Below are 20,098 nucleotides of genomic sequence, written 5' to 3'. Positions count from 1 at the left end.
AGAAAAAATGATGCCAGTCTGTTGGCCTGGCGCACTGTCACAAAACAAGTTTTAATCACTGGCACTGCTTTCTTCTCTATATTCATCCAGTATTGTGGGTCACTCTTCAACCACTGTTCTTGCTCTCCTTACTCCTTCGTGTACACATCTTCCTCTCTAGACTTTAAGCTCTTTGAGGGCAGAGACCTTTTCTTGTTAATCATTTTGTCCCCCACAATGTCTCTGGGTGTTCAGTCAATGCCTGATGACTTGAATTGACAGTGGATGAGGAAGGAGATTTGGAGGGCTTTTTCCCCTATTACAAGGCAGGAGGTACAAAGTCTATCCTCTGTGACACCAGACTTTGTGATGTTTCCCTCTGTGGCTGGGCGATAACCAGTCTCTTACTGCAGCTCTTGGATTTGGGCAGCAATTCCACTGAGTCCCTAGGAGACAGAGCAATTTCAGGAAGAATGAGTTGTTTGGTTTCCATTCCAAGCAGGGAAAACAAACAGCAGTATAGCATCGTCCAGCCATGACCCTTTCACTAGGAATCCTACAGCCATATGACACACCATGTCAACATAATCCACTGAGCATGGATGGGGTGCAGCCCCCGTGGTAACGACATCCGAGAGGACTGCCACCCTGACCGTCTGGAGAAGGGGAGCTTGTGGAGCCTGCTTCAGTAGCCCAGCTCTGCAGGGCAGTCTGGGAGTAGCTGGAAGGGTAGCCACACAAACTCTGACGAGCAATGGCAGCCTCTATGAGGAAACTCTGGAGGCCAAGTTCATCAGCTAACATAGGTGTTTTCATTTCCCCTATAGCTCTGATCACAGGTGCCCGGTCTCTTTCTCCCTTTTTTTATCCCTCTCTCTTTCTCTCTCTGGATTCTGGAGGGTAAGAGACAGGCCGAAGAGAACAAGAACACGTATATTCGGATCTAAGAGCTCTCTTATATGTATATATAAAACCCTCAGAGGCTGAACAAACGCCAATTTGAAGTACTGAATTTTTTTCTTTATTGAAGTATAGTTGATTTACAGTATTGTGTTCGTTTCAGGGAAAGAGCAAAGCGATTGAAGTACTGAATTTTTAAATTGCGTCGAAACCCACGCACAGAGGTAATAATAAAAACGCTCAGATTAAGATATTGACTCATACCATCAGCACATAATAGAGACGGAGTATTGTGGGTTAGACTAGAAGTAGGGAGAAACGACTTGGCTGTAGTATAATCAGTGGTGTTGAGTGAAGGAAAGAATGGGAAAAAGATAGTCAGCCTGGGAGCCGAGATGGGCCAGGGCCAGAGGGACTCAGACTCAGATTCTGGGAGGTGTACACATTCCAGGCGTCAAGGAGGTCTTTCTTCTCAATTGGCCAGCATGTATTCTGAGCTCTGAGTTCATGTACATCCTGCCATCTTCTAACGATGAAGTAGTCTGTGGTCCCTTAATATCAGGAAGAGGTTTGGACAGTACACACACACACACACACACACACACTGAGCATGGATGGGTTGCAACCCCTGTGGTAACGATTGGTCTCTGTAAAGGAATACCACCTAAATGGATACTGGGGTGTTCTGGTTTCCATAGCAGTCTCTTGCGAATTTGGTAGCACCAGTGAGTCTTCCGGAGTCTGACCCACCTGGAAATACACACAAGATTGAGTGTCTGGACATGCAAGGCTAAGCAACAGGCTCTGACCGATGGTGTTTGCTAAAGGCTTCCCCAAAAGCCTTTGGCTGGCTGGTTTGTCCTCTTGCCCCTTTGACACTCCTCCATGTCAATGCCACCAGTCTCGAATCACAGCCAGGGAACTGATGAGCCTTGCACCACCTGATGGCATCCGGTAGCATCCCCAGATTCCAGAAAATGTCTCCTGAGTGCGCTCCTCCCCCATAGCCATTGCAGTTGGGGGTGTTCATCTTGTTTGCCCATTTCCTCTTGCATTTTGCAAATGCCTGAGCTGTGTTTGTGTCTTTTCCTACCTTCAGTTCGGAGCAATCTGTTCAATTCGAAGAGCCAGCAGCTTCCCCAATGTGCAAGGAAACAGGGTCTGAGTAACCAGAGACTTGGTTTTTCTCCTGCTGCCAATATCTCCGGGAGGGTAAAGTGTTGGTAGAAATCCGTTCATTTTAATCCAGTGTGTTTTGTGCTGCTAAACTGTCATTGTCTTCTCTTGATCCCTCTCATGTATTGTTACAATAAGAAAAACACTACTTTGTGTTCACATTCTGCATCTTTTTAATTTTTTTCTACAGTTCTTATTACAATAAGCAATCAGTTTTTCTTTAATTATGCCTTTTGAAAACGCTGCATTATCTAATGTAATTCGTATTATCTATTGAGTTGACGGTTATACCTGAATGGACCCATTGAGAGCATTTCTGTGAAAATCAGTGGGGAAACAAAGGTTTTCTATTGAGATACTTGATGTTATGTGTTGAATTGTGTCCTCTAAGAATTCATATGTTGAAGTCCTCACCCCTCAGTACCTCAGGATGGGGCCTGATTTGGAAATAGGGTCATTGCCAATGTAACTAGTTAAGATGAGGTCATACTCCAAAAGCGTGGCCCCAATTCAATATGACTGGTGTCCTTATGAGAAGGGGAAATCTGGGGACAGGCACAAACAGGGAGAACACTTGAAGATGATCAGGGTTCCGTTTTCTGCAAACCAAGGAACACCAAAGATTGCCAGCAAACCACCAGGAGCTAGGAGAGAGGCCTAGAACAGATGTTCTCCCTCAGCTCTCAGAGGGAACCAACCCTGCTGACACCTTGATCTCAGACTTCTAGCCCCTAGGATTGAGACAAGAAATTTCTCTTGTGCAAGCCACCCAGTTTGTGGTCCTTTGTTACGGCAGCCCTAGCAAACTAATCTGCTTGATCTCCTGAACGTTCCAGCTAAGCATGTACTCTGGAGAGCGAGAAACACATGGGTTGTGAATTCAAAATGTGTCATACATTTTGGAAGAATACTGAGAGTCTGAAGGTTTCTGGAGAGCCAGCTCCAGGCAGCCACCTCCATGGGCTGCCTGAGAAAGTAGAGATGGGGAGGGGGGCTTGGAGCCCCCCCAAATACTCAGATGACCCTACACAGGTTCTTTGGTATATTGATAAAGTCACGGGTGCTCACTTCTCTCCTCATTCCCAAGAAGGTGGTGTGGAGGGTGTGTGTCTAGGTGGGGTGTGTGTGTTTGGCAGTGTCTGGTTGATAAATTTGCCTGCCCAGCTCTGTAGACTGGAAGTGAGTCGACCTTCCAATGTGGGCCCGAGGCGTAACTCGCCAGGCTCTCAGCTGTATCGAATGAGTCTGCTTGAGAAAGGCCCACACAGATGAATTCAATTTGTGAATGTTTGGCCTCGGCCCTGGGAGGGCCCTGCCGGGTGCTTCAGGATAAAACAATTCAGCAGAGCTCTGGGGAGGCGTGGTGAGACCTACCCAGGAGTCAGCGGTTCTGCCCAGGACTTCCTCTCGGGCCTGTATGTGAGGGCAAGCCCTTGGCCCTCTCTGGCTCTCCTGCCTCCGCACCCTGAGCTCCTGCCCTGAGGTGGCACCCTGATCCCAGGCGTCTGATGTCCTGCCCGTTGCTTTCTAGCCGTGAGTATCCGTGACAGCAGTTGCCGAAAAAGGAAACAAGCACCAGATTCTTAGGTCAGCCTAGCGTTTCCGGAGGCCAGCCAGGGAGGGCATGCCCGGTGTTCTCAGCCTGCTGGCCTGGAGCCAGAAAATCAGTGCTGCTCCAGTTGGAAAGACTTTCTAGCGACTTAGAAACTGTATCTGGCTTGTGTGCTTTTAAGCGGCTTATTTTTCCAAAGCCTATTCTTGGCGTATTGGTCAAGATTCAGTGGGTGTGTGTTTTAAGTGGGATATCCACCTTTCCTAAACCACGACTGGGTTAGGTGGTCTAATCACAGGTTTTGGGGGGAGAAATTTATGTAGGTGGAAAGCCTTACAAAGGTATAAAAATGAAGTCACGTGGAGTTGAATTTGACAAATCACCTTTTGTAAAGAAAAGCTATATGAGATGATATGAAGTGAGGACAGACCAGAAAAATTCACCATAGATAGTACTGAGCGTCAGTTATGTACCAGGCTTTGTTCTTGTTCCTTGAAATATATGGGGTAGAAAATTAACACCAACATCCCTCCCAACATGGAACTTACATTCCAGAATCGGGGCTGTGTTATCATCAGACTTTCAAAGGTCCTTTCCTGAGATGTTGCTAAAAGGTAAGGTCTTTTTGCGTGTTGGCCTTTTAGTGAATAAACTTTGCTAAAGTAAATCAGCTGCTACGACAGTATTTGTTTATCTATCCCACGTGGGAAATGTTGGAAAAGCCATCTGGCCGTGGCTCTGACTGGCACTTGGTTGGGGAATATAGAATTGAATTTTAGTCCTTGGGTGACTTTATCTCATGCTCTGGGCACACCTCTGTTGGGACCCAGTAATTAAAGAAAAGAGCAGCGCACTCTGGTTGTCTGGATGTACACTTTATAGGGTTTCAGTACCTGAGTCCTTTCAGCTGATGTAGGCATTGTGTGGAGTTATAGCCTTTGAAGTGGTCAGTGCTTCCGCCACATCACAAAGTCCAGCCCTGTGTGCTGTGCAACTTCCTGTATGTGGCTGTCGTTATGGACCTTTAAACAATTTGTGTGTGTGTACCTTTTATGTATCCTTCGTATGCAAAACCAGTGCCTGACACGTGACAGGTTTTTAAATACTCATGGCATGAATGAATGAGCAAATGAATGCCTGGATGATAGTTTGGCTTGTTAGCAAGGGGAATGTTAGTTCTTCTTGCACTTGTGGGATAAAGTGACTTTAAATTAAAGGTGTGGGCCACGAGGAACAACGGGTCCCTGGGCTTTGAGGTTATACTTCTCCCACGGGGCAGTTGTTCCGCCATGAAGGAGTAGCCAGAGTTGATTGACCAACTCAAGACCTTGAGTCAGTTTCTAAGGCTCATAGGGTTCCACAGCTGTTTCTCTAATTCTCAGATTTTGGTGCCCATGAGAAGCACCTGGAGGCCTTGTTCAACAGATCGTTTGGCCCTACCCTCAGAGTTTGGACTCATTACACCTGGGGTGGGGCCCAAGAACCGGCATCTCTAAGAAGTTACCAGGTAGTGCTAACAATGCTGCTGGCCTGCGGACCACCTTTTGTGAACCTCTAATCCATAAGCAGCGCTGATATAATGGACAGTGGAGTGGTTCAGCACGTGTGCTCTGACCAGTAGTGAGATCCCAGTTCTACCATTTACCGGGTAGCCCAGGACATATTTCTTCACCTTTCTGTAAGTTGGAATATTATTACTGCCCACTTCCTAGGATTGTTGTGCAGACCAGATAATGCACATAGAGAGCTTAGCATAGCACTTGGAACTGATTAAATGCTGAATCAATGTTAAGTACTCTGATCACTGCTTTGTATTGCAATAGCTTGGTACATAGTAGACGCTCAATTAAATGGACGATGAAGCAGGTGTTAGTTGGGGTCCTAGAAAAGGAGAATTTTGAGTTAAAAAATTCAAACTTTTGACCTTTTAATATTCAATTTAAGTTGGAGGCAGATGCCTAGATGTGGCTTCAGGTGAAATGTTGGTGGTAGAACAGCACAAATCATTTGCTGGTATTTTTCTGACCCCAAATATGTCTTGACCAGGCATTCAGTGGATTAGAATCTGCAAGAGAACCAAAGGCTGAGGGTTGGTGGGGATGTTACAGTTGGTCTGTGAGACCCTCAAACCTGGTGTCAGATGTCCTTAGTTTAACATCACATGTGATCCAGAGACCAGTGGGCAAGCCAGATCCAGTATTTAGAATATGTCTGTGGTTCTATGTATTTATTTTTTTAAAACAGTATGGCACTTGTTTTTTTTAAATTTTATTTATTTATTTTATTTTTGGCTGTGTTGGGTCTTCGTTTCTGTGCCAGGGCTTTCTCTAGTTGCGGCAAGTGGGGGCCACTCTTCATCGCGGTGTGCGGGCCTCTCACTATCACGGCATCTCTTGTTGCGGAGCACAGGCTCCAGATGCGCAGGCTCAGTAGTTGTGGCTCACGGGCCTAGTTTCTCCGTGGCATGTGGGACCTTCCCAGACCAGGGCTCAAACCCGTGTCCCCTGCATCGGCAGGCAGAGTCTCAACCGCTGCGCCACCAGGGAAGCCCTGTGGTTCTCTTTAAAATCCACACTCAGCAGAAAGACTCAATGGGTTTGTTTGCAATGGGAAATTTCTTTCTGTTTTGTGTGTGCACATACTCAATATTTTCCAAAGTATGGTCCACAGACCATTTGCATCCACGTGGGGTGCTTGGCGAAAATGGAGATTCCTGAGCTAGACCTAATGAATTAGAATCCCTAGGAGTGGGAGCAGAAAGTCTTCATTCTAAAAAGCATCCCACCATTCTGGGATTCACCAGAGTAGTTTGGGAAACACCACCACAAAAGCCTGTCCATCCTAGGGACTTCCCTGGTGGTCCAGTGGTTAAGACTCTGCGCTCCCAATACAGGGGGCCCTGGTCAGGGAGCTAGAGCCCACGTGCAGCCACTAAAGACCTAGCGCAGCCAAATAAATAAATGCTAAAAAAGACTATCCGTCCTATATGACAGCAAGGATGGTTGACAGTATGAAGTTCATTCCAAGGCCACACATATTTTGGAATTTGTCTCCTGCACCCTGTCCCAACACTCGGCCTCTATACATTAGAGACCAGCAGTCCAACATGATTTACTAATAATTATCACTATAGTTGTTGTGGCATGTGCAGAGCCCAATGCTCTGAGTATATATCAAATTGGAGAAGGTGAGTCCTGATTTCAGGTGACTCTCATCATGCTGAACTGGCTCAACCAAGAGCCTTGCTCCTGTGTGTCCTTTTACAAAATGTAAAAAATGCTCCTGGAGTCTATTCTCAGGGTTCAAACAAACCGCCCTGTTCCACTCTAGATCTCTTTGATTTCAAAGTCCATAGCCAGTAATCCCAGACATACTTCATTAATTGGAAGAGGCAGAAATTAATAGGTAGAATTCAAATAAGTCAGGACCAGTGCCCAACCAATGGAAGGTCACCCATGCCAGGGAGCAGTTAAGATTGTGTGCTGGGTGTCTGCACAAGGCTCTTCAGCGTTTGCCAGTTCCGTAGGGCTGAGAGCTTCTCTTCACTCTGCTCATCTCTGGCTTGGCCTGGCCAAGTGACTCTGGTTTCTATTTTCGGCCTTACTCTGCCATCTCCTGTTTCTGATTGTGACCTGGCAACCTATGCTCATCCAGAATCCTATACTGCATCTGTCACCTTTCTGCCATCTCTGCTTATCCACAAAGGATAAGTGACCTCAGGAACCATATAAAGAAAGAGCCAGCATTATCTCTCTGTGCCTCGTAGGCCTGTACATTTGCACGCCCATCACACCCACTGGCACAGTGTGATAACTTGTTGAAATACAAGCATTGGTTACCCATGTGTTTCACCACTTAGTACAGCTCTTGGAAGAATAAACAGTAATATCTGCACCATGAGGAAAAATCAGCAAATCCTTTAATGAGGATATAGATGATAATATCATCTATAATGTTATAGAGGATCACAAGTAAAAATGTAAGACACGATGTGTGATGTCAGAACACTGAAATTTTGCCCGAGTCTTAGTTCCCCCTTGTGAAGGGGAATAAAGAAAGCAGATGTTCATTGAGCACCTGCAATCTGCAACTTACACAGGTTTCAAGAGGCCCAGATGGGATCTGAACTGAGGTCTAGCTGATGTGATGCTACTTCGGGGAAATTCAAATATGTTCATTTTCTCATGGCCACAAATGGCCTTCTCCAAGGAAGAACCTCTTGAACAGTTTTCTGGGGCAACAGCAATACACGTGGAACCTCATCTGATAAAGGTGTTTGGCCTTGATTATGGACGTGAGTTGTGTTTCTTCTTTAATTCTGATCTGTGTTTATAGACTTTTGTTTTTATTACATAATTTTTGCCCACCAGTTTCTAAAACAAGCAAACTTTGGCTCTGATTAAAGAGAACAACAGCAAATCAGTCTCGTATGACTTGTACTGTAAATATTTGAATTACACTTATTCCGAATCTCTATTGCTTTATGCTGTCTGTTGATACGAAGTTCTGCTGGCCTGTGCCGACGTGCTGGTCTAGAAGGCATCGCCTTGGTGGGAGGTACAGTGCGATTCTGCCTAATGGGAAAGGGAGGCTCGAATAAAGGCTCTGCAGAGAGATGGCAGCTCTGATGAGGTTCAATGCCTCCTTCTGAGTGAGTGGAACTCTGACCCGAATATGCAGATCTTAATTAGGAGAGACTAACTTCTAAAAGGAATCAGTTAAAATGGAGAATTAACTGAGGGAATCCTTTATTATGTGAGTGCATTTAACACTTAGGGAAGCTTTCTGTCTGGCACTTAGGGGCAGAGCAGTTTGAGATGAGCTTGGGAAGAAAATACGGCAACTTCAAACAGAGCAAGAAGATTCCTGAGCTTTAAAGGCTGAATTTTAACTGAAAATAAGTTTCTGTGGTTTAGTTAAGCCAATAAAACCTTAACGGGGATAAAAATAAATCAGATTGCAAACACTTGAAAGTTGTGAGTTTTTTAAAAAGCCCATTTATTGAGGGACCTCCCCCCCCGCCGCCCCCCAGCCGTGACTCTCAACATACATACATATTCTGCTAATGTTCACACCACCACCAGAGTATATTCTTAGCCCCATTTTACATATGGGGAAACTGAGACTCAGGAAGGTGCAGTGACTTGTCTGATATTATACAGATAACAAGTAGCAGGTTTGAATCCAGCTTCGCCTAACTCTTCTCACCTGTCTTCGTTGGCTCAGGTTGCCGTAACCAAATACCACAGACTGGGTGGCTTAACCAACAAATTATTCTTCTCAGTTCTGGAGGCTAGAAGCCCAAGATCAAGGGGGTCGGCAGGGTTGGTTTCTCCTGAGGCTTCTCTCCTTGGCCACCTTCTCATTGTGATGCCACTTGGTCCTTTTCTAAAGACACCAGTCAGACTGAAGTAGAGTTTGCCCTTAGGCCTTTTTATTTTAGTTACCTCTTTAAAGGCCGCATCTGCAATTACAGTCACATTGCAGGTTAGGGCTGCAGCATATGAATTTGGGGGATGGTGGACACAATTCAGTCCATAACACCACCCTACATCTCCCTTGGATGCAGTCTCTGGGGATCTGAGATGGGAGTTGAAATAAAACAAGATAATGTGTGGCCCACTCTGATTATACAGTTGGGTATAACTGTAAGGACTATCTTTTTTTTTTTTTTGCGATACGCGGGCCTCTCACTGTTGTGGCCTCTCCTGTTGCGGAGCACAGGCTCCGGACGCGCAGGCTCAGCAGCCATGGCTCATGGGCCCAGCTGCTCCGCGGCATGTGGGATCTTCCCTGACCGGGGCACAAACCCGTGTCCCCTGCATCGGCAGGCGGACTGTCAACCATTGCGCCACCAGGGAAGCCCTGTAAGGACTATCTTTACCCTGGTGAAATTGTAAGAATTCTTAAACACGTTGAATGGAAAACCAAGCAGCTTCGAACATAACTGACTTTATAAAACCTGTCGGAAGTCTGTCAAGAGGGTGACAGGGAAAGGAGCAGGTCAACAGACTGACGGTGCCTGGCAGGGCTGAAGTTTGAAAAATTGATCTTTGAGATGTTGGTTATAAGTCAATGCAAAAATCATTAACAGATAAAAGATTTTCTGTTTTTGGATTTGTTCTAATGCATATTTCTGAACTCCAGTTTCATTTACTAATTTCTTAGGTTATAGTTTCTGCTTATCAATAAATAGTTTAGCTTTTTATTTAGTCTGTGACTTAAAATCTCTTTTATACTGATTCCTTGGCAGTTAGTTCAATTCCAGTTGGCAAATACAGTTGGTTCCTTCCAGCACCTGTAGTAAAAGCTCAGGGCTGAGGCAAAATTCCTGTGCAAGACTTTCAAAGCCTACGTACGAATGATCTCAAATCTTAAACAACAGTAGCAGAACTTGAATGACCATGCAATTGCAGTCCCCGTGCTTGGGGTCTGGCTCACTTTTGGGGTCCCACTACTGGCAAGCTGTTTTAGGACCTCATTTCCCTCACCCTGGGGACAGAATATAAAGGCCCACCACCTGTGTGCACCACATCTGTTCCTTTCTCCAAACTGCTGGGCTTGTTACTCTGTCAGAGGAGGAAATGAGGTTTGTCTGACATCATATTCTGCATTGCCAGGTTGACAGATTTCCCTGTGTGTCTCAAAATCTTTGTCAATTGATTATTTTCCTTTTTTTTCCCCCCCAGGATTTTTCTGGGTATGAAAGTTAACAAGTCTCTGACCATTGTTTCTCCCATTTTAAATGCTGCTTTCTGGTCACCCTCATTGTCAGGCTTCTCACAGTTTTCCATGAGCAGGATTCCTATGCAGCAAAAAACTAGAAGTCGGCCAAGCTGATTTTGACCCTTGCCCACTTCCCATTCCTCTCTCTCCTGGAGGAACTCTTCCTTACTTCCACCAGGAATTTAGACTCTGCTCCCACCCCCATGATGGGCTTATATTCTTGCCTGGAAAGCAACTAAAGTTGCTTCCCACCCACCTCCAGGTTTAAGGTATTATCATTCCATAGTTTTTACCATTTTAATAGGGACTTTTAAAACTCTTCAAAGACCTAGGGACGGAGTCTCAATTGGTGGAATTTCACAGAAGAGTACACACAAGTAGGTTGGGAGCTTCTTTTTATCTCAGCACCGCTCCACTCAGAGGCAGTCTCTTACTCCAGCAGTTTTCAATGGGGAAAAAAGGAATCTGTAGTGATGGTAGCCTCGGTTCCCAGGTGTTTAGAATCTTCTCTCGATCCAGGAATCTGTTCCAGAAAAAGTGCTTCACCTAGCTCCTGATTCAATGAAAGGGCTAAGGTTTTTGAAAGATGCGAAACTATTTGAGCTCACTTTGCTAAGAATTAATTGTTCAAGGTCTTCAATGAAAATGTGAGCAACCTTTTAAAAAGAGAGGTTGAAAATGTCATGGTAAAGGGGCAGGGCTGTGAGGACTGTGCAGTTAAGTATGTGTTAGGTAAGCCTGGCTGCAAAACTACTGGGGTCATAAAATACTGGAATGTCAGACTTAGAAGGGACCTTGGAGATTCCCTAGCTTATTTATCTAATGGGAGGCAATGTGAAATAGTGGGGGAAAAAAAAGAAACACGTGCTTTGGAGTCAGAGGGACCTGGGTTGTTTGAATCTCACTCTTAGCGAGTGACCTTGAAGAAAGGAAGGCCTCTGGGGGGCCTAGGTTCCACTTTTGCAAAATGAGTATGATAATGTCTTCTAATGAAAGTAGCTGTGAGGTTTGGAGATCATGCATATTCAAAGTACTGGGAATAATGCTTGGCCCATTGGAGGTGTTTAACAAATGATAGCGGCCGTTATTATCATCATTAGGTTACAGATGAGGAACTGGAAAAGCAGAGGCTAAATGACTTACTCCAATAATTTAGCATTTTATTTAAGAACCGGGACTAGAGCCCGGGTTTCCCTTGTCTCTGACTCCATCAACTGTCATGTCGGCTGAAATAAAAACACACAATATGAGAGCTGTGAGTTTCAGTTTTACTGGGGGACTTACTGAGGACTTTAACTCGAGAGACAGCCTCTCAGAAAGCTCTGAGGAACTGCTCCGAAGAGGTAAGGGGGAGAAGTCAGCATATATGTGATTTTGGTGAAAGGTACATATAATTAAGCACTCATCTCAGTAGAAGGTTGTGCTAGTCATCAGGGACAGATATCTTAGTTAATGGTTGTAGTGCTTTTCTAAGTCTGGGAAGATGCAAGAATCGTGGTTTATAAAATTTTCTCCTGAAAATATCTATCTGAAGGCCTTGTTCTGCCACTTTTCCCAGAGCACTGAGTGTCTCATTCCTGGTCTCCACCCTGAAGGTCAGTCACTGCAGTGGCTAATGACTTAATTCTTATAGAACAGGGTGGCAAGCGACATTCTTTAGTTGGCAGTCACATGTAGTACATGCCCTTTATAAGAAAATGCCAAATTGGGGTAAGAATTAAAAACTCAATCTAGTGAGCTGAATGCCTGGGGTAACTATTATTGCTCTTTGTACTCTAAAAAAGGTTTGCTCAGGAGAAGGCTGCCAGTCTAACAGAAGTCTCCTGGAGGTCACCTCCCAGAAGGAATGACAGATGCTGAGTGGCTGTGGGGTTTGTTCTAAGGAAAGAGCCATTAGTATTTTTATGTAGTGACACAGTCGCCAGTATTTTTATGTAGTGACACAGTCGCCATTTTCAGTTGAATAATTTGGAGTTCATTGATTCTGAATGTCTTTGATATCACCTGTCTGTAAGTATTCACTCCATTTGATGCAAAAAGGAAATTGAGGTCTACAGAGGTGAGGGACTTGCCCAGGGTAACAAAGCCGGTAAGCGGCAGAATCGTGATAAGGACCAAGGTCTCCTGACTCAGTTCAGAGCACTTTCTAGCCCACAATCATTCCCCAGATTAAAAAACCCTTTTATTTTCTTGGTGTTGTACATTCTATGGGTTTGGACAAATATTCAATGACATATATCCATCACTATAATGTCATATAGAGTATTTTCACTGTCCTAAAAATCCTCTGTGCTCTACCTATTCATCTCCTTCCACCCCACGCCCTCAATGGCAACTACTGATCTTTTTATTGTCTCCATAGTTTTGCCTTTTCCAGGAGGTTATATAGCTGGAATGAAGTCGTCTTTTCAGATTGGCTTCTTTCACTTAGTAACATGCCTTTAAGGTTCCTCCATGTCTTTTCATGGCTTGATAGCTCATTTCTTTTTAGTGCTGAATAATATTCCATTGTCTGGATGTACCACAGTTTATTTGCCCATCCACCTATTGATGGACATTTTAGTTGCTTCCAAGTTTAGACAGTTATGAATAATGCTGCTACAAACATCCATGTGCAGGTTTCTGTATGGACATGTTATCAACTCCTTTGGGTAAATACCAAGGAACATGACTGCTGGATCATACAGCAAGAGTATGTTTAGTTTTGTAAGTAACCGCCAAGCCATCTTGCAAAGTGGCTGTACCATTTTGCGTTCCCACCAGCAATGAATAAGAGTTCCTGTTGCTCCACATCCTTGTCAACATTTTCTGTTATCAGTGTTCTGGATTCTGGCCATTCTAATAGATGACCCTTTTATTTTTTTCTTGCCCTTTTAGATGTCAAAGTTTTGAATAATAACTGATTAGGGATCTAATGGTCCCTTGGGACTATTTGATTCAATGTTACCCAGATATCTTTATTACTGGCAAGTGGTACCATCAACTTGATTTTTTAAAAGCTGATTCTGCAGGGTTTTGAATATAGTTGGTTGGAGACCCAGGTTCCTTCCTCTATATCCCACTCTGGCTCTCCAGAAGATTTAAGTCCCTACTTTGGTCTCCCTGGTCTGACTCTTGGTCTAGCTGTAGACATATTTTAGCCCACAAGAAGGTTTAGCCTTCACCTAACCATTAAGGTCCTGGAATTGGCCCCCTCTGGCAGGACATTGAAGCTCATCAAGGGCCTTTCCCCCATCTGTCTGGTTTTCCTTTGTGCTCATTTCCTGAGCAACCCTATGCTTGTTCCCTGGGACCTGGATCCTCTGCTTCCTACTTACAGTGTTGGGAACTTCCTGGCGATTTCTAGAACTTCCTTTTTTCAGGATATGGTAACTAATCCTCTTATGCTCCTGATAAGAGTTTTAGAGCCTGTCCGAGGTGCTTGATGGTATCCCAGGGCCAGGGTGGCAACTGCAGACCTGTGCTGAGGGCTGTAATAGAAAACATATATTTCACTGTAGCAACCAAAGTCTTGCTGTAACCAAAAGATTAACTGGGAGAGGTGCTGCCATCATATAGCCTGCAGAATCTTTCAGAATAGCTTTACAAATGATTTCACTCTTGTTTGGTGGCAGTCCAGTCAAAAATACCACTAATAGCACTTGTGGAGGTGAGCAAGTGCTGACGATATTTTATAATCTGACTCTTAGAAGTAGTGAATCTTTGAGTTACAATTACACATCATTAATATGACAAAAAGGGGCATTGTTAAACCTCTTGGTATCTTTTCTTCCCCGCAGCTGGATGTGAGGGCTACCTGAGAGGGTCTCTGTGACTGGCCTCAGCTTGACTGTGTGACCTTGGGCTGGAAGCAGTAGAGATGGGAGGGAGGAGAAATAAAGAAGGGTCTCCTGGAATTTCTTAGTCCCATGCAAATCACTTAACATTATGCACATTATTTCTCTGAAATTCAATTAGACTCCCAAGAGTAAACAATTTCCACTCCCACCACTATACTTTCTGCCTCCTGACCAAGTTTTCTTATTTGTCAAAGGAAGAGAGCTATTGTTCTGTATGTCCTACTAGGCAACAGGAATGGGAGAAACAGCAGATAGTCCCTCACTGAGGCAAAACCAGTTCTGGTCAAACACGTTGGGAGGCGCTGCTGTATGTAGCTAGGGAAACTTGAACAAAGCCTGACAGGAACTCCTGAGGTACAAAAACTCACACTGAGCTGTAGCCCACCAGGCAGACATAACACTTGCCATACTGCTTTTTCTGGACTCCATTCTCTTCATGGTTTCATGGGGCCTGCATTTCAGGTATGAGGACTATTGACTACAAACACTTTCTGGACCAAAGGTCCATAGCTCTCTTCTTCACACATGCACACACACACTGACTCATTCAACAAATATTTGAGTGCTTAGTTTGCCAGGCACTTTATGTGGCACTGAGGGAGGATACAAAGATGTGGCAGGTGCTGAAAAGAAATGTATAGTTTTTATGAGAATCTAGGACACAGGGACCAAATGTGGGATGGGAGGGCGTGGCTGAGTTATGGAAGGCTTCTCTAGGACCTGTGTGATAAATGGGAGCTAGCCAGTTGAATAGGGGTGAAACATGTTCCTGTAGAAGAAAGGCATGGGTAAAGGCTCTGAGGATAAAGGAGTGTAACTGTTTTGTCATGAGTGGAAAGGAGAATGGGGTAATATTAGGTAGAGAGGTTGGGTTGGGGCTGGGACCAGATCACACTCAAGGTCTTATAGACCAGAGTAAGTATTTGCCTTCACTGACTCATTCTCCCCATTCTCCAGGCATGTCTCCCTTATTGTCCAGGCTTTGAGGTTCTTCTACCTTTTATATTAGCTCCCTAGTCCCCAGCCTTCAGTAAGAGGAGACTACCGGTATCCCAGGGCCAAAGGTGGCTGTGTAGGTGGTGAGCACAGGATATGTCCACCTTATCAAGGAGGAACCATTTAGGGCTGGTTCTTTTAGGACAGGCAAACCAAAGAACTCTGTGTACCATGGAAAGTATCCTTATAGACTGTTACTTGCTGTCAAGAAATAGTATATGTAAATCATTTCTGCAAAGCGGGCCTAACTGTGCAAGTCAATGAGGGAGTCATAAAAAAGGAGGGAGTCATAAAATTTCTGGGTTATTTAGTCATAAATATGCCTTATTTTGTCTTGTATCCTCATCGCTGCTATCTAGTACATATTAGCCACTTACTAAGTACCTGCTGAATGAATGAATGGATAATACCGATAATCTTATATGGGTAGAAGCCTGTGAGGACAGTTACCATAAGTCCACAAACTGGTTCCCTGGGCCATTGTGAGAGAACTGGGCTGACTGGAGGGTTGTTGATATGAACCAGTAATGTTTTTCCTAAAACAAGCAGTGTGGGGTTAGGACCCCTCTGAGAACCCTCAACACCAGATTTCATGGACTCAAGGCCTCCTGGAATGTGGTATCTCAGAGATTCCAGATTAAGGTACCATATGTCATCCAGATCAGCTATATATCCATAACGATCTCACTGGAACAGTTACAAAATAATGTGTGTGGGTGTGGGATTGTGGGGGAGAGTGTGCACTTTCTGAAGGAAAATGTATTCAGGTGCTACTAAGAAAAACGTTATGTGTTAGAGCCATCAAATATTGCTTCTGGATGACTCGAAGATGCTTCATTTTTAAAGATAGAAGAGGAAAGTAGGGGTCAGAAAAGGAAAATACTAAACAACAGTTGTTCTCCTGGGCAGTAGAGTGTCGTAAAGTCTTTTTACTCAACATTTCACTAGGTGCTAAGTGCTAACCCCAGTGAGTCATTCTGAGTCATACTATGCCAGAAGTCATTTATTTGTCCAGAGACGGATTGGAGATTAGTCTAAACTTGTTGGGAGAGGACAGAGGAGGAGGAGTGCCAGCTTCTGAACTCGGCTTCAACTTACTGGCAAACAGACTTCCAGACGCTGGGCTGGTCTTTTTCAGAAACTCTGTACAAAGGATCTTCCTGGACCTCTTGAGAAGTTACCAGACTTACTGGACAGGGCAAGATGATATGTTCAGGAAAGAAGAAATTCGGAGTGATGGAGGCAGGGTTGACCTTGTATGGATGGAACAGGGGCTTCTTTTGTTGTTTGCTTTTGAGGATTCTACCCATAAACAGGAATGCCTTTCACCAGCCTGCAGCCGGGGCCTTCTATTCCCGAAGCCAACCAAGTAACTGAAAGTCAAGTCACTGAGCATCAATTCACCAAAAACTATTTTGCTCAATGATTAATTGGCCAAGTCGCCAATTGGCTGTCTTTTGAAGTTTTATTATGCTTCCCTGCAGCCAGTACAGGGTGGGGGAGAGGTGTGGGGAGGGAGCAATGGGGAGATTCTGCCCCTTTGAGATAGTAGCACATTCTTCCTTCCTCTGAAATTGTTTAATTATAGATTCACTAAAGATGTGTTTCAATTAAGTACTTAAGTTTTTTATTAGTCAAAAGAGGCTAGGCTAGGGCTTCCCTGGTGGCGCAGTGGTTGAGAGTCCGCCTGCCGTTGCAGGGAACACAGGTTCGTGCCCCGGTCCGGGAAGATCCCACATGCCGTGGAGCGGCTGGGCCCGTGAGCCATGGCCGCTGAGCCTGCGCGTCCGGAGCCTGTGCTCCGCAACGGGAGAGGCCACAACAGTGAGAGGCCCGTGTACTGCAAAAAAAAAAAAAAAAAAAAAAGAGGCTAGGCTATATTGCGGTAACTGATTAACCTCAAAACCTCAGTGACCTAAAATAACAAAGGTTTATTTCCCATGTATGGTTGGTACGACTGCAAGCTGGGGTTTGTGAGAAAGCTCAGATACTCAGGGACCCAAGCTGATGGAGGAGGTATTCAGGCTGATGGAACACATGCCAGGGAAAGAGAAGAGACTGGAGAATCACTAAGGACTTCTGAGTGTTTCAGGCTGGAAGTGATACATGTAATTTTCCTGCACATTTCATTAGCCAGAACTCATCCCATGTTCCTATTTAACTGCAGAATGGCTAGGTCGCTTTTACGGAAAGGAGAACAGGAATTGGTGACCAGCAAGAATATCTACACAGGAAGGACTTACTACATTTGGAGACTTTCTTTCAGAGGCTTTTTTTCCCCCTAAAATTTCAGGTCTGCTGAGATGCTGCGGCTGGAATTGGGTGATGGGGCAGGGTTGGCAGGAGAGGCTGTGTCCTATGGCAGAGGTTTACGTGTCCTGCCCGAGGAGGTACAGCAAGACGTGCTAATGGTGACCTTAGCAGCCCCCCTAACATGCACACACACACACGCGTGTGCACACACACACGTACGTACACTTGCACCTGCTCTGTGGGGCAGCCAGGAGACCAGACAGACAGAGGGGTAGCTCTGAGTTCCAACTGGAACTAGCAGGCTTTGCTGAATTGCTTATTTGGTGAAATGAATTTTAGAGAATTGGCTTTGGGTGATTTGATATCTGGTGAATTAACTGAAAGCCTGAAATTGTTGATGAGCTCTTTTTGTGTTTCTTCATTTCATTTCTAAATTAAAAAGAATTGTTTAATTCTAGTTTGTTCAGCTTCATTGAGGTATAATTGACACATACAATTGTAATATATTTAAAGTGTACAACATGATTTTGATACATGTATACGTGGTGAAAGGTTTCCCACCACCAAGTTAATTGTGCATTTTTTAATTATAGCATGAATTTAGCATGAGAAAGGATGTATAATTTTATTAGCCAGGTGATAATAGGCTTTAGTTTGGAAAGGATAGAGAGAGGGCATCCAGTATTAGGAGTATTCTGGCTCTGGTTGAGGGGGGAGGGGGAGGGGAGAGAGTAGGGGTTGGGTACTGTTACTAGAAGGAGGGTGCAGTTTTGTGGATGGCTCTTCCTTGATCCAAGGCCTGGTCTCTGGGTGCTAAGTTTGAAAGTCTAAGGAACTGAGCTTCTCTTTCAGTCATTTGTTTGTAGCTTCTAATATAAAGCAGTATTCCCAAAGACATATTTTCTGTTTTGATGTTGGTTTACAGTAAGTTAATAGTTCCTTTTTATGTTAGCTGAAAGTACTTTTTTATAGCAAAAGATTTTTAAGACAATTTCATATTATTACGACAATTTTATATTATTACAATAGTGAGGATTGCTATACAATAGGGTTGCTATAACATGATATGCATTTACATAGTGAAATGATTACTACAGTCAAGCTAATTAACAGATCCTTTCACATAGTTTCCACTTGTTTTTTTTTCTTGTGGTGGTGGTGCTCTTAGTAAATTTCTAGTATTCAGTACAGTATTATTAACTATAGTCATTGTGCTGTATGTTAGGTCTCTAGATTTATTCATCCTACTTAACTATACCTTTGTACCCTTTGATCAACATCTCCCCGTTTCCCTCACCTCCCCACCTCTGATAACCACTGTTCTACTCTCTGCTTCTATATATTCAACTTTTTCCAGATTCTACGTATAAGTGAGATCATGCAGTTTTCTAATTTGTGTCTGACTTATTTCACTTAGCATAATGTCCTCCAGGTTTATCCATATTGTTGCAAATGACGGGATATCCTTTTTAAAGGCTGAATACCATCTATCCAACTCATAATTTCTTTATCCACTCATCCATTAACAGATACTTAGGTTATTTTCATATCTTAGCTATTGTGAGTAATGCTGCAGTGAACATGGGAGTGCAGATACCTCTTCAAGGTACTGATTTGATTTTCTTTGGGTATATTCCCAGAGGAGGGATTGTTGGATCATATGGTAATTTTAACTTTTTGAGAAACCTCCTTGCTGTTTTCCATAATAGTTGTACCAAGTTAAATTCCCATCAACCGTGTACAAGAATTCCCTTTTCTCTACAATCATGGCATTTTAAAGAATTAGAAACAGTAATTCTTTTTTTGTGTGTGTGGTACACGGGCCTCTCACTGTTGTGGCCTCTCCCGTTGCGGAGCACAGGCTCCGGATGCGCAGGCTCAGCGGCCATGGCTCACGGGCCCAGCCGCTCCGCGGCATGTGGCATGTGGGATCTTCCCGTACTGGGGAGCATCGGCAGGCGGACTCTCAACCACTGTGCCACCAGGGAAGCCCAACAGTAATTCTTAAATTTGTGTGGAGGGACTTCCCTGGTGGTGCAGTTGTTAAGAATCCACCTGCCAATGCAGGGGACACGGGTTCGAGCCCTGGTCCTGGAAGATCCCACTTGCCGCAGAGCAACTAAGCCTGTGCACCACAACTACTGAGCCTGTGCTCTAGAGCCCACGAGCCACTACTGCTGAGCCCGTGTGCCTAGAGCCCATGCTCCACAATAAGAGAAGCCACTGCAATGAGAAGCCTGAGCATCGCAACGAAGAGTAGCCCCAGCTCGCTGCAACTAGAGAAACAAAGACCCAATGTTGCACAGCAACGAAGACCCAACGTGGCCAAAAAAAAGAATTAAAATTAATAGAAAGAAATAAAATTTGTGTGGAATCACAAAAGATTCCAAATAGCCAGAGAAATCTTAAGAAGAACAAAGTTGGATCACTTCCTGATCTCAAACTATATTACAAATCTATAATAAAACTGTATGGTACTAGCATAAAAATAGACACATGGACCATTGGAACAGAATTGAAAGCCCAGAAATAAACCCACACGTATACGGTCAACTAATTTTCTACAAGGACACCAACAATACACAATGGGGAACCGTTAGTCTCTTCAATTAATGATGTTGGGAAAACTGGATATCCACATGCAAAATAGTGAAAGTGGACGTTTATCTCACACCAT

Source organism: Aethalodelphis obliquidens, unplaced genomic scaffold (genome assembly GCF_003676395.1).
Source record: "Aethalodelphis obliquidens isolate GAN/ISIS:26980383/991018 unplaced genomic scaffold, ASM367639v1 scaffold66, whole genome shotgun sequence".
Lineage (NCBI taxonomy): Eukaryota > Metazoa > Chordata > Mammalia > Artiodactyla > Delphinidae > Aethalodelphis > Aethalodelphis obliquidens.
Note: the sequence above shows the minus strand (reverse complement) of the source record.